The 20,370-nt window shown below is 43.3% G+C and overlaps 1 protein-coding gene across 3 annotated transcripts in view; it reads left to right on the top strand.

Moving 5' to 3' along the window:
* The first annotated feature begins 524 nt into the window (after nucleotides 1–524).
* The window catches only part of LOC127794321 (uncharacterized), a 37,788-nt gene continuing 17,942 nt past the window's right edge, over nucleotides 525–20,370 (top strand). Inside the window, exons 1-3 of one of the 3 annotated variants that reach the window (XR_008021638.1) lie at nucleotides 525–1,337; nucleotides 1,535–1,619; nucleotides 3,372–18,892. The gene's annotated coding sequence lies outside the window, so the exon portion shown is untranslated. Of the gene's footprint in view, nucleotides 1,338–1,534; nucleotides 1,620–3,371; nucleotides 18,893–20,370 lie in introns of those variants that run through there. The other 2 variants (XM_052325322.1, XM_052325323.1) reach the window with 2 other exon arrangements.

Raw genomic sequence — 20,370 nt, 5'->3', positions numbered from 1 at the left:
AAGCGGTCCGACCGGGAATCATTTTCAGAATAATTTCGGTATAAGCCCAAATGGGTGTCAATACCGAATGGCTGCAGGGAACCTCCGGGAAGATGAGGGGACCCTAGGGGTGGTTCGATTTTGAGAATAAGGCAACCCTTAAGAGTTTTTAGGTAGAATAAAGGTCCCGTGCAGGCGCAAGGATGAAATCAATATTCCCGAGTAAATGTCGTCAATTAATTTTTGAGAAATCAAGTTATTGTGTGGCTTTGATGATAATTAATTAGAACTTGCAGGTTCAAGTGTAATTATTAGAATTCCCAAGTGCAATTAATGTTTCTTTAAGTGAAATTATGAGAAATTAGTGGGTTAATTATGTAATTAGTTTATATATATATATATAAAGTGGCAGGTGTGAGGAAGCTTCCTTGAAGCTTCGTGCGTCCCTCTGCGATTTGAAATGGCCGAACAGAGAGTGGGAATGAGCGAGCAGAGAGTGAGAAGAAGAGAGGAGAAAGAGGGAGATCAAAGAGTCGGGCCGAGAGAGGGAGATGCGGTGATGGCCGACGGCTGAAAGATGGCCGATCGAGTGCAGCCATGGCAGACGCACGAGGGAGGCAGCAGCAATCGGGAAGCTCGCGTCAAGGCCTTGCGATGGAGGCCAGCGTTGCAGCAGCAGAATGGATCGGCGGTGCCAGCAGCTTCAAGAGGCTTCAGTCGTGGCATTGGAAGCTCCAACGGCCGTCAATGGCCGCTGGTTGCAGCGGGGCTGGTCGCGCATAGGCAGGGCATGCACGGGGGAGGCCGATGGCAGTTGCGGCGGCGCGGGGAATCGTCAGAGAGGGCCGGAGGTGCGGCCATAGCAGCGTGAAGCTGCTGTTGCAGCAGCTAGGCGGCCATGGCAGCGCGCAGCTACTGCAAGCAACGAAGCGGGCGAACGATGGCAACGACTGAGGCGCGCGAGGAGGTTGGTTCCAGTGGCAGCGAATCGCGGCAGAGGTGGTGGCCAGCCTGTGGCCGCGGGTAGCAGCGGCGGTCGGCGAGCCAGGTGTGGGTGGCGGCTGCCTTGTGCGAAGAAGAAGGAGGAATAGTGCTCGGGCGTGGGAGAGAAGAAGAAAGGGGAAGAAGGAATAGAAAGAAAAGAAAAAAAAAAGAAAGAAATATAAAATAAGGAAAAATATGGAAAATAAGGAAAAATAGGAAAAAATTTCAAAAAATTTCCAGAAAATTTTGAAAATTATTTCAAGGCTTGTGAAGCGTGTCGAAAGCTCGAAAATGTGGTTTTGGGCGCAAGTGGCAGCTCGGGAGCCAATGCCGGTGTGGGTGTCTGATCGATTTTCTCCTTCAAATTAGTTGAGGTAAATTAATTTAATTATTTTTCAGTTATTTTCATTATGTGAGATAATGAATTGTGTTGTATTGGTTGGATTGAACTCTCGGTGAGGTTGATTTGAAATTTGTTGATGGATGGTTTTGCGGTGTGGGGCGAAGTTGAGGGCATTGGTTTAATGCCGAATGTTAATGGAGTTGAGTTTGTGTGTGTGTTTGCTTCTAGGTTCGGTCGGGTAGACGGTGATCCTAGAAGAGCTCGGAGTTCGGGCTGGAGTTCGTGCCGAAGCCGAGATGAGGCTTCGAGCCAGGTAAGGGACGGCCCCATGTGGAAGTGGCCTCGCAAGTTGGTAAATATGTCTGATAATGTTTTTATGTTGCATTAGCATGTAGTGGTTATATCTTGTGTGATGCAAGACCTAGTAGACCAATGGCCATATGGAGGACTAGTGTGGTGGGGGCTGATAGGTTGATGCCTCAAACCTTAGTGGGTTGTGAGGATGTGTGAGCCTAGCCTCATTTGCATGCATTTGGCATACATATGTTAGGAACCGGCCAACCGTGTGGCTTTGATTCCACCTTCTTTGATCCGTAGAGTTGCAAGCGCAAACTCCTCCAAGTCGGTCCACACGATCGACCCTTTTCCACGACGCCTCGAGTAGTGCTAGCAAACCCTAGGCGCCTCCAATGAGAGATTCGATTTTTTTTTCTTCTTTTCTAACTTCATAAGTGGCATATTTATAGAGTTAAAAACCCTAGTTGTGCCTTGGAAATCCCCTAAACAATTTAGGCCCGACCCCAAAATCATATTGGGCCGAATGTCTCTTTTAAATTGTGGAACGGGCTTGATCTAAGTGTGTGACCCCTTAGGTCCACAATTGGGCTAGATGTAGGGCCAATTCTATTGGGCTATATGAAGGCCCAACTGAATAGAATAATTAAACCTTTTAATTAAACTTGTGGGCTTCATAATTAACTAATCTCATGGGCTTCTTAATTAAACTCTTTAATTAATAGTTTTAGAATTAATCAAATTAATTCTAAAACCCTACATATCATGGTTAACGTCTAGCAACATGCCATAAATACCTAGCCAACGATGGAAAAACACGGACCTTTTCAATTGCAATTACCGTACAGTAAAATCCTTTCATCAATCTATGTCCCGATTGAATTTAGGGTATGGTTTTATGACGAAACCCTAGTCATTCAATAACTATGTATCCATTCCAGATTTATGACTTGATAGGTGAAATCAAAACACCTTTTGATTTCCACCTCACCTTGGCCAAGGATTTCCTCAGTCATGAAATCATCGGAATACACAGGACATCTTCTCATCTTATCGATAAGTGATAAATTCTATTTTGACATCCACAAGCCTTCATATGTGATAAGGTTACGCCCAGTAATAATTTGTTAATGACTCCATTAGAATCCAAAAAAGAACCAAAGCGTAACCAGTCAAATATAAGACTACCATGATGTCTCAAGTCTAAATACCAATATGCACTATTGCAACACAGAAATTCCAATTCGACAATAAACAATTACCATTAGGAATTCTGTAGCGGGTCAGTTCAGTGTACTTATTCTTATAATAAGCACCCACATATATGCACTAGTGTCCACACACCAATGTCTATGAAACAAGACATTCTCCTAATTGAGCATGCATCATTTATGATAGTCTATCCGAGTTATTAGTGTCCAATCCTAATAACTCTATGACTAGGAACATTTAAGATCAAGGCTTATAAGGAATATGTTTCATGATCGTCATCTCTATGCACGACCATATTCCATGAGCCTATTTGATCTATGGACTTTGTCAAGAGTGGAAATAATAAAGTCAACCATCAATGACAAATAAAACATAATGCCTTACAATAATAATTGATTGAAGATAAAGAGTCACAATGAAAAAATATGATCAATTACATATAAATATAATTGGCTTGTGGGGCATAACTCTAACAACATAAACATGATTATATTCATATTTACATGCATTGCACCCTTACTGAGTCTTTGTGACTCATGAGGTTTTACCTCATGTGTAGATGATGCAAGTCCAGATGCAAGCAGGGATGGTGCCGGGAGGCTATTGTGGCAATTAGCTTGTTGCCTGAGATGTGTTGTTATGTAATCTCTTGTATTCTTTTATATGTATTCATGGGTTTAAATGTAAACGATATTGAGCACTAGATGTACTTAATTGTTGAAATCATCGTAGTGTGATAAATGATTGTGAGATTGTTCGTGGTATATGGCTTAGTTGGAGAAGCCGAGTTTCGGATCGAGTAAAGATCAGCAAGGTATGTTCTCATAAATCCTCAATACTCAGCGACGTGTTTTTATGCTAGCTTTGTGCCTAGCTCACCTCTGGCTTGTTATGGGCGAGCTGAAGAGAGGTGAAGCTCACTCGGGTTTTGGGTCTTGGTCCGCTGGATTTTTCTTGTTTGAGTTGGGACCGATTCCTGAGTAGAGTGAAGGGAAGGACGAAACCTAGTTCCCACCTAGGGCGTTTCCTGTTGAAACATAGTCCAACCCTTCAGTTGTGGTTTGTCGGGTGAGTAATCCGGTCGATTATTTACCGGTGACGCCCATAAGTGGGAGCGGGTTGTTACAGTTGGTATTAGAGCATGGCTAGCTATATAAGTGAGGAAGGCTAGCGTGCTTAAGTGTTAAGTGTGGTCGATTAAGTGATTGATGTGAGAGACTGCTAGAGTATTGAGTCTAGGGTTGTCTGGCATGATTAGAATGTAAGTCGGAATGTCTTAACTGCTAAGTTGGGGTCGAGAATAATTGATTTGAAATTTTGAGATTTCAATGTGAGGTTGGTCCGATAACCTTGAAAGTTGGACATGTGGACCGAAGACCCTAAGGGATTGGGTCAAGTCATTGAGGCCTACAATGGTATGTTTGGATATCCTTGTTCTTGGGATGAGAAAATACCCTCGATTGAGATGATATACCTGTGAGAGGTATACGGGTTGAGCAATGAGGAACCGAAAACCCAAGTGTGGGTGTGGTGTCAAGAAACCCGAATTTTTGAATTTTGGGTAATATTAAGTGTTCTAGGGATGATAACTCCTTGAAGTTGAAGTGTCGAGGCTTGTGTGGGGACACGAAGCCGAGGCATGACTAGTTCGGGAAGGGATTAGAGGAGCGTCCCTATGTCAAGGATTCGCCGAGCATGTTCGAGGGAATAGAGTTATCCCTTGGAAGCGGTGCAGTAAGGCGTGTGCGCTTGAGATAAAATGAGCTAAAGTGGGTGTTAGCTCAGGGCTCAAGGAAAACAGTCGTTAATCGACTATGTGACGAGCTCCTGGGAGTAAAGTTAATTGTAGTAAGGCTTTATGGGGAGCGTGCATGTAATGCATCTGTATGTCATGGCCAATGACGGCATGAAGTAAGTAGCATCCGGAAGGACTATGAGGGGAGTCAGGATGCTAAATGTATGTGATGCGATGTGATCGTATTGTTATGATGATCCTAGAGGGGACGTGCCTAGGGTATAAGTGGACCCTAGTTGGCTTCACGATGAGGCGAGGTTTATCTTTGGGAATGATAGGCGTGTGGCAAGTGGACCCTAGTGGGTGTTTGCATGAGATGGAAGTCCCAAGTGAGTTGAGCTAGAATCCAGGGGGATCCAGATTTGGGATTATGGAGTTGGGCATGCGTTGATATGCACGTGAGAGCCATTGGATTAGAAGTCCTAGTTATGTAGGGCTAAGTGACCGTTCATGTGATTGATGGATGAGGGGCTAATCAAAACTCTCGTTATGACGCTTGGGCTCTGGTGGGACGCCTAAGGTAGGGAGATGAGAGGTGAATAGACCCTTATCATGATGCCTGGGGTCGTGATGACGCCTAAGGTCTCGAGACCCTTGATGGGAGACGCGGAGGTCACCCAATGAAGGGTATGAACGGGTGTGTGTGGTCCGAGGGTGATGAGTGTGTGGCAACAGGACATCCATAGGCTATGCACGTAATGGAAATGCCAACTTCGAATGCTAAATAGACAAGGGCATGGTGAGCAATGTGGAGGCCCCGAATTGTAAATTCCAAGTTATGGAAGGCCAGGCCGAGCGTCGTGACTAAATGCACTGTGGGTGTGCAAGGAGAGACGAGAGGTCTCGATTTACCTAGAAAGTAATGGTAGGTGCCCTATGGTTATGGGTGCCGGAGCTTGAGGTATGATCTCGTGGGGTAAGATCATGAGGCCTCAAGAGGAAAAGTGGTTTGAGAGTCTCGTAAGCGGTAAGAGATGTAGAGTCTGAAGAAGTGAGGCTCATGGTATGAGCTTGAGGTTATCAAGGCAAGGATAACCAAGTAAGATGGTTTTGGTCGAGGGTGGTGGAACCATCGTAGCTTGGGAGGCTTTAAGTAGCTTCAATGCTATGGGTGCAAGGCTCATAGTGACGGATTTGATGCTATGGACCGTGTGGCAGAGGACTAATGAGTTGGCTCGTGTTGAGGGCAAGTGGCCCATGGGCCTGAGCAATTTAGTGAACTGCCGGTGATGGTCAGATCCCGAAGAGCTAGAGCAGCACCTTAAGAAATTTGATCAGGTGAGACCGAGAATCTCCTGCAAGGGATAGGACATCTAGGGTAGTCCTAAGGAATCGTGGAACACGGTAATGATTCGATAGATTTTGCCGAGTAGGAAGCCTGGTAAGGATAGGCTACGAGCGTGGCGAGGTAGTCATGCTGGGTTTGATATCAGAAGTGTGACTGGAAGGCTGAAAGTCACATTATGGGGTGCGAAATAGATCAGAGTGGGACCTGAGCCATGCTGTTGGAAACTGTTGTTGGGCCAGTGTAAGGGAGCAACACGGTAATAATGATTGGGTGTTGACTCTTCGAAGCACAGGGCAACACGATGGGGAACCAGTGTTGGGCCAGTGTATGGGAGTGACATAGTAATGATGACCAGGTGTTGGCTCGCCTAAAGCACAGGGCAACACAGTGATTATGCAGGTGGTCAGGGGCTAAAGATTTGTGAGATGCACGGTAAGGGTGACGAAAGCTGTAGTCAGTTCCGCAACTTAGCTGTGAGTAATAAGCAGTGTTGAGGTGGTTTAGTGTCTCGGGATGTTTGAGAAAGAAACCCGGGAAAAAGAAACGGGTCTAGCGTGGGAATAACGCTACAGTTGATGCCTATTGTTGACGGGTCTAATGCTAAGGACCACTGGATATAAACGGTTAGTTCACGGGAGGGACTGCAGCCCTTTATGTGGAGTAACTTGTCTGCGGTGGAGACCGTTAGACGCCGAAGACTTGGGGTATGCTGTAGGTTATGTTTGGGCCAGACCTAAAATTTCCGTGAGGGTTGAAGAATCCTGGTAGTGTCTTTTGTTGTTATGGTAACAGAAGGTTTGTGAATCAATTGGGTGATATCTTGTGATATGATAACAAGATGTGCGGCGATGCTCCTTGCTAAAGGATGCTAACGCAGTTGTGGTTAAATTTAACCGAAATGATTATGGTAAATTGAGAGGATGGACCTTGTGTGACCTTGCGGTGATGCAAGAAGATGGGTCGATTGGTGGAGTCGGTAAATGGCTCTAGAATGTTACGTAAGTGTCGTGGAGGGCGAGACTTACGAGTTAGAAGCCAACCATGAGATGGTATTATTGAAGCGTGCAAAAGTTTCAGGTATGAGGATCTCTAATCATGTGATGTGAGTTGTGGTAGGCTGAACGTGTGGTTAAGGCATGGTTTAGAAATCCGTGAAGGCTCGCAAGTGCACAGTCTAGTGTTAATCCTGATGTGTCGATGCGAAAATGAGGAAGTATCCTCATGTAGCACTGGATGGATTTCCGGTTGATGACACAAGATTAGTTGCCAGGTGGTAGCACCTGATGGCAATGGTGGGAGCTTGAGGCTCAAAGACTGTGACGTAAAGCCTTGTTGATTGACCGTGTATATAAAGGTTCAGCGGGTCCTGGTGGTTAGACTAGGCGAATTGTGAGAAAGAGATCCAAGGTGATAAAAGATGGTTGGTCAAGGAAAAGTTGTGCCACTTGAAGGAGTGCTACTCTGTAGCAAGAGTTATAGATGGTAGTGTTGAAATGTGGCCTAGGTAGAACTTGAGATGTTCTCCCAAGAAAAGTTGGGTATGGGGTCACAACACTAGATGAACCTCCTAAGGTACAATAACTCTATCAGGAGGGATCACTCGGGAAAAGCCAGAGTAATAGTGAGTGCCTGAGTAGGAAGAGGAGTCCTACGGCATCAAGTGGAAGTGTGTGTTCCACATGATTGGTTGAGGTGATTTCCAATGGGTGGAGTTTAAATCGAAGTCATAGTCGATGATTTTAAGTGTAGTGCCTGGAGGAAGCATGTGTTGGTTGTGAGCCGGGCGATCCGGCTTGAGCTAATCGAGTTGGTTAGATGGAAGATGAGGGTGAATTTAAGATGTTGCTAGTGGGTGACGAGAGCTCGAAAGAAGAGCTAGTGGGACGAGATTGGTTCCCAGAAATGGTGTTTAGGTGATGAAATCACTTGATAGCTGTGAGTGCTATACTTAGGGTGATGCCTTGGTGTGGGCAATTGATGAGATTTAGCCTCGTGGTTAGAGAGGTTAATGAGAGTGAGGGGAAATCATCCGGGGAGCCGATTGGTGACCGGCTAGGGGTAGCCAATGGCGACCGAAGACGCCGACCGATGATAGCAGCAGGAGCAATGTAGCGGCCGGCCAGGGTCGTGGGGCGTCGTGAGAGTAGTCGGTCAGTGGCATAGGTGGCTCCTGAGTCGCGGTTGCGATTGGATGTGGCGCTAAGCGATGGAAAGAGGTCGTCTTAGTTGATGATGATGACATTAGAGCCAATGTGGTCGCTCACTGAGGTGTGAGTTGATTGAAGCAAAAGTTATAAGAAGTCTGAGAGAAGCCAGAGTCTCTCAGGGTATTAGCTAGCTGCTATAAGCATAGCAAAGTGATATGAGGAAGGCGGCCTAAGAGTGGGGTCGTGCCGGTTGCGTTGAGCAGGGAGATTCATGGAGCAATGAGTCTTTTGAGATGGCATGGTAGTGTCATCGTCGCTGTTAGGGAAAAGATGTCAGGAAGGTTAAAGATAACCATTTTGCATGGTAAGACCTTGAAGCCGAGTGTGAATGGCCATGAAGGCTGGTGCCTGTAAAATTTCAGATGCAACGACCGTGTAAGGAAAATTCGTTGCTATTCTAGTGTTGTCCTTGCCGAGGAGAACAAAAGAAACCATTATGCATGGTTTAAATCAGGTGTCAAATGAGGATTGAGAATGAACCTGATTTTGGATGGCTGAAAGTTTCATGCCTCTAGAGTAAGAGGCTTTGTTGAGAAATGGTGAGATTTGAAAAGTTCCAATGAAATTGAAGCTGGGCGAGTAAATTTGGCTAGAAGACTGCTACAAGAGTAGGGGTGTAACCATGATAGCTTGTTGTGGTGTGGACCAAAGGCACGAGTCATCCTACAAGTGTGATGCATAAGTGATTGTGCAGATGGTAATAAGCCAATCACTTGTGCCACGCACCGTGGGTGATGATGAGGGTCGATTACTGGTTTCGCGACCTTAAGCGCAATGGTAGGATCCTGGACTCGTGGTAGGGTTAAACAGCCAAGGTAAGGCCTAGCATGGGGCATGACTGTGAAGGCCAAAATGAGGTGAAGATTTGTAGGGGGTTGCTCAGTGAAGAGTTCCCTGTTATGGGTATGAGACCCTTACTAACGTGCAATATCGGCCAGTAAGAAAGGCCAAAGTATCTCTGTGTGCTTATGCGAAGAGCTTCTAGTTTGAAGAAGGTTGTGGCCCGAGTATGGTTAAGCTCGAGGTGAGAATATAATGGTGCGTGCATCGCTAAGCTCGAGGTGAACTCGGGAAGTGCGTGTATAGTTGAAATGTGAAATGGCCTGGCATGGTGTTGGGTAAATCGATTATGCATAATCGTATTGACAAATAAAGGTCGGTTGGTCAAGGTAGAAGACCATGTATGAAATGGTCTGAGTTGGCTGGGTGAGCCAAATGGTTGCTTCCCATGTAGTGCTAGCATGGTTAGTTGATCGATAATGAGAAGTTGCCATGAGGATCAACTCAAGCTGTGCATGCTTGTGATTAATGGCGGTATGCCATGGTGGCATAGGTGTCAGAGTGTCTTATTGGCACTAGAAGTGACATTGCGGCTGATGGTCAGTGCTAAAACATTGCTAGTTGGACCAGCGTAAAATCGTGGCCATGTGTGTTTGGCAATGGGAAACATTGTCGTGTGTGATCGGTGTAAAATCGTGGTAGACTGATCAGTGATGCAATGTTAGAGAGAGTTCGTTTGATTTGATGGGAAAATGGGAAGTAAATGCAAAGTGATGCTTCAAGGCAGAGAAAATTCATCCAAAGATGGACATCGTTGTAGTAAGCACGACCAGCTACTAGTGGTGCGGTTTGGCTGGAGGCCAAACGGTATTTGGTTGATAAATGTCCTCGAGAGTTGGAGGCCCAAATGCTTAAGTGAAGCCTTGAGATGGGAATAACCTGAGGTAAAGGCTGAGAAATGGTTCGGCTACGGGATTCTCGAGTAGGGGATTCGGATAGTAGCCTGAGAATAGGATTGTCTTGAGCAGGAAGTTCTAGTAAAGTGAATTTCGAGGGCGAAATTCTTTAAGGGGGTGGAATGTAATACCCGGTATTACATGGCATGAAAAATAAATAATTTTGATTATTTTGAAAGGATCCCGGGTGGCCCGGGAAGCCCAAGAGTAAATTTTGAGAAATTAATTAATATAAATTGCCAAGTTGGCGGTAGGGAGTGCCTCGGGACTTGGATGTCCAGGGAAGAGGGCAAGAGATTGATGAGCGTCTCGAGATGAGATTAATGACGCTGGAAGCGGTCCGACCGGGAATCATTTTCAGAATAATTTCGGTATAAGCCCAAATGGGTGTCAATACTGAATGGCTGCAGGGGACCTTTGGGAAGCTGAGGGGACCTTTGGGGTGGTCCGATTTTGAGAATAAGGTAACCCTTAAGCGTTTTTAGGTCGAATAAAGGTCCCATGCAGGCGCAGGGATGAAATCAATATTCCCGAGTAAATGTCGTCAATTAATTTTTGAGAAATCAAGTTATTGTGTGGCTTTGATGATAATTAATTAGAACTTGGAGGTCCAAGTGTAATTATTAGAATTCCCAAGTGCAATTAATGTTTCTTTAAGTGAAATTATGAGAAATTAGGGGGTTAATTATGTAATTAGTTTATATATATATATATATAAAGTGGCAGGCGTGAGGAAGCTTCCTTGAAGCTTCGTGCATCCTTCTGCCATTTGAAATGGTCATACAAAGAGTGGGAATGAGCGAGCAGAGAGTGAGAAGAAGAGAGGAGAAAGAGGGAGATCAAAGAGTCGGGCCGAGAGTAGTCGAGAGAGGGAGATGCCGTGATGGCCGGCGGCTGGAAGATGGCCGATCGAGTGCAGCCATGGCAGACGCGTGAGGGAGGCAGCAGAAATCGGGAGGCTCGCGTCAAGGCCTTGTGATGGAGGCCAGCGTTGCAGTAGCAGAATGGATCGGCGGTGCCAGCAACTTCAAGAGGCTTCAGTCGTGGCATTGGAAGCTCCAACGGCCGTCAATGGCCGCTGGTTGCAGCGGGGCTGGTCGCGCATAGGCAGGGCATGCACGGGGGAGGCCGATGGCAGTTGCGGCGGCGCGGCCATAGCAGCGTGAAGCTTCTGTTGCAGCAGCTAGGCTTCCATGGCAGCGCGCAGCTGCTGCAAGCAGCGAAGTGGGCGAACGATGGCAATGGTTGAGGCGCGCGAGAAGGCTGGTTCCGATTGCAGCGAATCGCGGCGGAGGTGGTGGCTAGCCTGTGGCCGCGGGTAGTAGCGACGGTCGGTGAGCCAGGTGTGGGTGGCGACTGCCTTGCGCGAAGAAGAAGGAGGAATAGTGCTCAGGCGTGGGAGAGAAGAAGAAAGGGGAAGAAGGAATAGAAAGAAAAGAAAAGAAATATATAAAATATGGAAAAATCTGGAAAATAAGGAAAAATTGGAAAAAATTTCCAAAAATTTCCAGAAAATTCTAAAAATTATTTCAAGGCCTGTAAAGCGTGTCGGAAGCTCAAAAATGGGGTTTTGGGCGCAAGTGGCAGCTCGGGAGCCAACGCCGGTGTGGGTGTCTGATCGGTTTTCTCCTTCAAATTAGTTGAGGTAAATTAATTTAATTATTTTAGAGTTATTTTCATTATGTGAGATAATGAATTGTGTTGTATTGGTTGGATTGAACCCTCGGTGGAGTTGATTTGAAATTTGTTGATGGATGGTTTTGCGGTGTGGGGCGAAGTTGATGGCATTAGTTTAATGCCGAATGTTAATGGAGTTGAGTTTGTGTGTGTGTTTGCTTCTAGGTTTGGCCGGGTAGACGGTGATCCTAGAAGAGCTCGGAGTTCGGGCTGGAGTTCGTGCCGAAGCAGAGATGAGGCTTCGAGCCAGGTAAGAGACAACCCCATGTGGAGGTGGCCTCGCAAGTTGGTAAATATGTTTGATAATGTTTTTATGTTGCATTGGCATGTAGTGGTTATATCTTGTGTGATGCAAGACCTAGTAGACCAATGGCCATATGGAGGACTAGTGTGGTAGGGGCTGATAGGTTGATGCCTCAAACCTTAGTGGGTTGTGAGGATGTGTGAGCCTAGCCTCATTTGCATGCATTTGGCATACATAAACATGATTATATTCATATTTACATGCATTGCACCCTTACTGAGTCTTTGTGACTCATGAGGTTTTACCTCATGTGTAGATGATGCAAGTCCAGATGCAAGCAGGGATGGTGCCGGGAGGCTGTTGTGGCAATTAGCTTGTTGCCTGAGATGTGTTGTTATGTAATCTCATGTATTCTTTTATATGTATTCATGGGTTTGAATGTAAACGATATTGAGCACTAGATGTACTTAATTGTTGAAATCATCGTAGTGTGATAAATGATTGTGAGATTGTTCGTGGTATATGGCTTAGTTGGAGAAGCCAAGTTTCGGATCGAGCAAAGATCAGCAAGGTATGTTCTCATAAATCCTCAATACTCAGCGACGTGTTTGTATGCTAGATTTGTGCCTGGGTCACCTCTGGCTTGTTATGGGGTGAGCTGAAGGAAGGTGAAGCTCACTCGGGTTTCGGGTCTTGGTCCTCTGGATTTTTCTTGTTTGAGTTGGGACCGATTCCTGAGTGGAGCGAAGGGAAGGACGAAACCTAGTTCCCACCTAAGGCGTTTCCTGTTGAAACATAGTCCAACCCTTCAGTTGTGGTTTGTCGGGTGAGTAATCCGGTCGATTATTTACCGGTGGCGCCCGTAAGTGGAGGTGGGTTGTTACAGGTTTTTTGATTTGCGTCTAGGGTCGACCGAGGAGGGGGTGATCCTAGGAGAGTTCAAAGTTCGGGCTAGAATTCTCGCCCGTGGCAGAGATAAGGCTTCGAGCCAGGTAAGGGACGGCCCCAATGGTGGCGACCATGCGAATGTTTGGTAATATGGTTAAATATATATTGTGTGCAGTTGTGTGTTGTGCATTTTCTATAGGTAGGCTAGTGGAGTCTTATGGCCATGGGAGAGACTAGACGCATGCTAGGGGAAATTTGGGAGGTTATTACCTTGAACAAATGGGTTCAGAGGGCAATGATGCCTCGCCATTCATGTATACCTACTTGTTATTGTATCTCATATATTATCTTGTTTACATTCATTTGCACTCTTATTGAGTCTTTATGACTCATGAGGTTTTACCTCGTGTTGTAGATGTTGCAAGTCCAGATGCAAGCAAGGATTATGTTGGGAGGTTGAAGTGGTGACTAGTGTTGTTGCTGCATTATAAATTTTATTATCTCCTGTATGTATTCATGTGGTGGTATGTATACGTCCTTGTGGGTGACTGTGTATGTTGTTGGGCACTGAATGGTATCCCGTTTGTTGTAATCGGTATAATGTAGTATTGACTGTGTAGACTTCTGGTTGATAATAGCTTATTTGGTGGAGCCAAGTTTTAGGATCGGGTAAGAATCAAAGAGGTACTTCCCATAAATCCCCAATACTCAGTAGATATTTGTTGTGCTAGTTTTGTGCCTGGGTCACCTTTGGCTTGTGGTGAGACGAGCTGAAGAAAGGTGAAGCTCACTCGAGTTTCGGGTCCCATTCATTGTGTTTCTTTTTATGTTTTGGGACCCACTTCTCGAGTGGAGCGAAGGGAAGGACGAAGCCTAGCCCCACCTAGGACGTTTCCTGATGAAACATAGTCCATCTCTTCAATTGGTTTGGTGTTGTGTGTGAGTAATCTGGTTAATTATTCACTGGTAGCGCCCATAGGTGGGAGCGGGCCGTTACACCTACCCTCTATGACGTAGGGAATTTCATCAACAAATACCCCGAAGAAATGGTGGCCCTCATAGCATTAATGAGGGAACGTCCCAGGATCATGTTGTAGGTAGGGGAGAAAGTCTTGACTACCATGAAGTTAACTTGCCAAGTGATCACTTGGGGGTAGTTCCAGAGTGTAGTTATAACACCCCATATTTTTGTGAAATTGCCATGTATTTTAAGTGAGTTTAAAATACCAAAAAATATGTTTGAAATGGCAACAAGTGACCGAATCAGTCGCAAGGAGTACCCTAGAGCTTAGATACCTAAGGTTAAAGGTATATTTTTGACGAGCATCTCGAGGCGAGATTTATGACGCTGAAAGAAATCAAATCAGAAATGGTTTTCGGTTAAGCTAAGTTGTAGCCTAAAAAGATCGAATGATGGTAAGGGGCTTCCGAAAAATCGTATATATTTAGTAATTTTGAGTTATTAATTTTGGGATTTTAAGTATCTCGATAAATTTGATGTCTGAGGGTGTAATTGTAATTAGAGAATTTTCCAAACAAAATAAGGATAAAAATTAAGAGCTTATGTGGTAAAATGTTAAAGTTGAGGACTTGAAATAAGGGCCAAAGTGTTATTTGAAAGAAGTTTGGGGTTTTAGCTTGGATTTCAAAAGATCAATTCATTCTATTTTTGGATTTCAAAAGCCACTCAATTATGGCTTTGAGTCTTTGGAGTCCATGGCTAAGATTTTGACAAGTGGCATAATATGATTGGTTTGAGAAATCTATAAAAAGGCACCATGGGTTCTTCTCAAATCATTCCAACCAAGTTTGAGGAGTGAAGCACTCTAAGAGGAGGAGCTTGCTCTAAAGAGAGAGAAGGGAGTTCGGTAAGAAGGCGGGAAGAAAGCGACGAAGAAGCGGCGGAGAATGAGCCTCATCGGAGTTGCGGGTCTTCGCCGAAATTTTCCAAAATCAGTCAGAAAAAAAGCGAGGTAAGTCCTTTTTTTTGATATTCTTGTAGAGGACGAAGAGAGGGTCACGTAGGTTCAAACGGGGGTCGAATCGGAGTTAAAATGAGGAAGTTATGGCCGAAATACCAACCCGAGGCGAAGTAGTCCGAGACTGCTGTGCAGCGCTTGAGATACACGCGCCGGATAATAGCTGCGCGTGAGGGCGCGTGGCTAGCCTTCTTGGGGCGTGTGAGGGTGCGTGAGGGGTCCTTTTGCCATGAAATTTTCCAGTTATGCCCCTAATTTAATACCCTTCAACCCTATGTAAAAATATTTAAGGTTAGGTTTACCAAAACGCATGTTTTCTGCAGAAACCTAGGCCGTTTGCTGTGAAATTATACCGTCGAAGAGATAAACCAACAAGGTGAGACTCCTATACTCCAAATCCTATTTTTTATTCTCTTATGAGAGACTTCTATTGCATGAGACGTGTTTCGTGAAGTTTTTACACATAAACGCTTGTTATTCTCTTACGTGAAATCATGATGCTTATATGAAATGTATTTTTCTGAAAATTATATGCTGTTGGCTTTTTAACTGTTGCATTTATAAAATTCGTGTGGCTATACTGTTGTATCTATTTGTTGTTGGTCGAGGGAAAAAGTCGGATATCTCCCGAGAGGCGCTATGCGTGCGCTATCGAGAAAGCTCTCGTGGGAAAGACCGTGAGCCTAAGGAACAACGGATGTGGTGTTTGCATGAGTGCTATGAGGTCGGGCCGAAGTGACACGGTTAGGGACCTCCCGAGAGGCGCTATGCGTGCGCCATTGAGAAAGCTCTCGTTGGAGGAGGCTAACGTGTTCACGAGGCACTTTGGAGTAGTTCTCGTTATCTTCTCATACATTTTATACCTGATCATGCATCGATATAAACTATTTTTTTGGAGTTTTTCACTAAAAGATTCATCCTCTAATTGGACTATGTCCCTGGAATATTCAAACGTTCTAGGTTCGACGAGCGACTCTAAAGGAAAAGAGGTAGCAGAAGAATAAGCTTAATTTACTGTTGTTGTATGTTTAGCATATTTTTGCTTATGTGCGAACTTATGTAATTTTGGATATGTTTAAAATGTTCAATTATCACTTGCGAGAGATGATGTAATACATTTTGTAAACGTCTTAAACAATTTTATGATAAATAAAGCGTTATGGTTGTGAACCATATCAGGTTCGATCTAGCTTCCGCATTTGAAATTTTAACACCTGTCTTAGCTATTTAATATTGGGTTTGTTAAGTTGAGAAGGTGAAAATTAGGTTTTTTTGGGGATATTGTGTGATGTATGGCAGTGATTGTGGTATGAAAAATTTTTATATTCCCAAAATCCTAAGTTATAACACGCTCAAGAAAATTGGGGTGTTACAGTAGTGGGTAGCTGAACCGATCCCACCATTGGTATCGCTTCTCCCATGAAGCTATACAAAGGGAAAGTGACTGTGTTTAGTCGGTTATGAGCGATATGCATATTCTCAAAGCAATTCTAGTATAACAGATTGACAGAGCTTCCGCTATCCACCAATATTCTTGTTAGGTTTGAAAAGTCTACGGTAAGTACTAAGAGGGGTGAACTGGTATATTTAAAAAAAATTCTTTTGATAAAAAGAGATGTCGTCTATGAAGATTACGACTTTGTTAAACCTCAAAACCTTGAAATGGCACGATGAAGTATCAACCGTATTTAAGACAATCTCATTTTGATAATGGATAACACAAGAACGAAAAATATGAAATCTTTCTTAATGAAAAATTTAAATATACGAACCAAGAAAGAAATAACGAAATGCTTAAAAGAATGAAGAGGTAAATGTCACAAGCACAAAAGAACACAAGGAATTATAGTAGTTCGGCTTAACTAACCCTAATCCACTACCTTACCTTCTCACTAAGGATTTTCAAGCAAAATACTATAACTCTCCTACCGCACTGGATAAGCCCTCTAGCACTAAGTTAGGAAGATACAAACCTCTTGCTTGAACAAGCAAGCCTTCTAGGCAAAGCTAGGTATCCCAAAAACCTCCTACAAACAAAGTAGGCCCTCTAGAAAGACAAGCTAGGATAATGCAAATTGTTACAATATACGAGAGGATTTGAGAAACAATATTCTCAGTTACAAGTTCTCTTAAAGATTAAGACAAGGCATGAAAAAGAATTACACAAGATAAATATAATGCCTTTAAAAGAGAACAACTTTACCAATGAAGCACAAACGATGATTTTAGCACTTGGGAGCTTGTAGATTGATTGCTTGGGGTATTTTGAAATCGCCAAATGACTTAAATGTATAGCCTCTTGAAAGCCTATGCTTGAATCAGGCTGTTGTTAGTGGAGAGAGCACTTGAGTGGAAAAGATGAACTAGCTGTTATGTGTCTCTGTGAAGCAAACAATCGACAGATGCAAGGCATCAGTAGATAGATCATTTGAGACGTTGACAGTTCCTTGTGCAAGTATTCTGTTGGTCGACAAATTCATAGACATCGATCGATAGATGGCTTGCCCACCAAAGAAGCAACAAGGAATGTCATTCTGCCGGTCGACAGATGCAAGAGCATCGGTTGATAGTTCCTTGTGAAGATATAAGATTGGTAACAGATGTTTAAACATTGGTCGACAGATGAAACCATACTTTGGAAGAGATATACTGCTAGTCGACAGATGCGTAGGCATCGATCAATAGATGCAGGTCAATACAAAGGATCGATCGATAGATTACAAGGAAACTGTTGACAGATGAAGGTCTTTCAATTGACAATCATTCTGCCAGTCAACAGATGAAAACCATCGGTTGACAGTTGAGCCAAAATTTGAAAAATGGTTGACAGGTCATATTAACTAGTCGACAAATGGCTTACTGAATTTTGAAACAAATGCTTCTTTTTGGAATGAAATGACTAACGGCTTTTACAACCTTTAGAAAAAGATTATGCTTTGAAGATATTTTGATTTTGATAATGACAAACTGTTTTCAATAGAAGAGATTTTGTAAAAGCAAGAGATGTTTTTCATCATTAAAACTAAAGTCTTTATATTTGAATCATATATCTATCATGTGATTCATCAATTCTCTTAATAGGGTGCTTAGCAATAATAGCGAATATAACCAAAGGATAATCATGAGGGAGCAGCACATCCCCTTCATCTTCAGGTGTGAAAATGATGGGATCTTCGTCTTCTTGAACTTTTGCCACCGAGTCCATGTGCAACACGTGCATAGGCCTTCTTGGTGGACGAGGAATCGCTTGCCAAATTTTCTCCCCTTGAGATCACGTGTATCCTCTCCATAACGGGCTTGTTGTCACTTTCTCTTGGGCTTGATCCAACTTCTTCTTTCCTCGGATTGTTTCTTTCCCCTTCCCTCTGTCGAGGCTATTAGTTTTCCCTTTTGCTCGAGGCATCATTCTTAGGATGAGAAGGCCTCCTCTGATTATTTCTCCTGGATCCGTCTCCCTTACTCTATTGATTTTTTGGCTAATACAATATAAATCGATCAAGCTTCCCATCCTATATCAGTTGCTCAATCTGGTTACATAACTCTCGTCAGTACTCTATAGTGTGTTTCGGGGACTCGTGAAATTTGTAGAAAGTATCAATGTTCCTGTCCATAAGCTGGCTGGAATGTGGAGGAAAGTTAATGAGCCAGGTGTGTGCAATGGATGACAGGATAGCAGTTGTTCATGATTTTATATAACCCACGAATAACACGCAAGTATATGCGGTCAAGATAAGTAAAGTGATGAATAAGATATTGTTTCCACTGAGATTGGTTACTAACCTTTTAAATACTAAAATTATTCACAATTAACTATATTTGGACAATTGATTAATTAAGAAAATTAATTTGTAACACCCCATCTCCTAGAACTGTCTGAGAAGAGGTGTTACGGATAGAATAGATAAAATAAACTAAAACTCTCTGATAAACTAAAATCTGATACCATAACTGAACATCTCAATCAAATTGAAATAAAAACTCTGAGTCAATATAAACTGAAAACCATAATCTCTGTTTAAGGGACAATCCCTCAACTGAAATATAAAATAATCCTAAACTGACAAGATACTATAAAACTAACAACTCCCAGACATCTTTGGTCTTGAGCTGCTCCACGTACACTGATAGCATGCATATTTATACCATATTTTGGCATTTCACTTCATTCTTTTTAGGCCATTTGAAGTAATTTTTGCTGATATTTCATTGTTTTTATTTTATTATGCTTCAAATTGTCCTTACACTATTTTCTATCTTACTTCTATGGATCCAGGCTTTAGAGAATATTGGATGGGCTAGAGAAGTGGCTCAACTAAAGGATCTTGGGCCTACTTTCAAGGAGCAGACTTGGGCTACTCATTGTGCTGTTTTTGGGCTCACTTGTTTTCTGTTGGGCTAGGCCCAACCCTAGCCTCCCTAGCCTCCCTAGCCTTTCCTTTCTTAGCCATGTATTTAAGGCCTCTTAACATGAATTTCCAGAGATCATCATATAGATAGAGAGGAGAAAATAGAGAGGATTCTGCCCGTTTTTGTTGTTGTAGCACTTTCCTGTTTTTTACATCTTTTGTTCCATTTTGTTTTCCTTTCTATAATGATAGGCTAGAGCATTTGTAACCGGTTGTGTGTCTTGAATCCATGTGGAATTTGAGTCCCGGATGAGCTGCAAGAATCTGGTTTGTTGTTTGTTTCTTATTCATTTCTATTTGGTTTAGTTTGAGCAGATTTGTGAATGCATGGAGTTCATGGCAGGTTTGTGTGAATTTGCATGGTTTCATATTCTGTTAAGTGCTTAAGAGAACAGAATGTTATAGCCGGTTGGTATAACATCTCGGAAATGAATATTATGTGCTTGAACGGTTGTTCTTGCATAGGTCCGGATAGGTTGAATAGAGAGTGAATGGTTGCATTTTGTTTACAAGAGATTTCTGTATCCATTTTGTTGTTCCAATCATTCTAATCCTTGGACGGTTGTTGGGGATCCTTTGAGTTTGTTTTCCGGAGATCAAAGCATCTAGCAAACCAAGATATATAGAGTGGACAAGGAAGATTTCACATAGGAGACAAATACACAGCCGGTTGCACTCCTTTTACTGATTTTTCATCCATCTTCATCTTTCTGTTTTGCCAATTAGTTTTCTGTCAAAACAACCCCCCCTAAACAAACTGTTATTGGTATTGGTTCTCTTTGTTGGTAGAAGAAGGTGAGGCTCCTTGTGAGAGATGACCTAGGGTGCACTTTGCTGCAAACTAGAAAAGAGATTCATAGATCTCTAATTCTGGAGCGGTTCGACAATCGCTGGCCATACACATACTACTAATCACTGTTGCTAGGCTCCACATCTGGTACTCCCCTACTAGCACCTGGAATGGTAAAAAGTACAAGGTGAGCTACAAAGCTCAGCAAGTAATAAGCTGGAAAGAATAACTGAAGTTGAATCAAAGAATATCGATACTAATAAAATACTTACTGAACTTGTACTGAATATAACCACTATCTGTTTGCATTTAAAAAATGTAATGTACATAAACTGTAAACTAAATGCAGGTATGCAATTTTGGCTCATAGGACCCCATAATTTGATAACACATACATGTTTGATCCGAGTTCTGCATACATAAAAATTGTGGGTATATCCCTAATCAGTCAAGTAAAACATAAACTGAAACTGAAACTGAAACTGGTGGGATCCCCACGGACTAGCCGCCTAGCGTGCATAATGCAATTCTCACATACATGCTAGCAC

This window comes from Diospyros lotus, chromosome 2, assembly GCF_014633365.1.
Source record: "Diospyros lotus cultivar Yz01 chromosome 2, ASM1463336v1, whole genome shotgun sequence".
Lineage (NCBI taxonomy): Eukaryota > Viridiplantae > Streptophyta > Magnoliopsida > Ericales > Ebenaceae > Diospyros > Diospyros lotus.
This window is presented reverse-complemented; position numbering and strand designations above follow the sequence as displayed.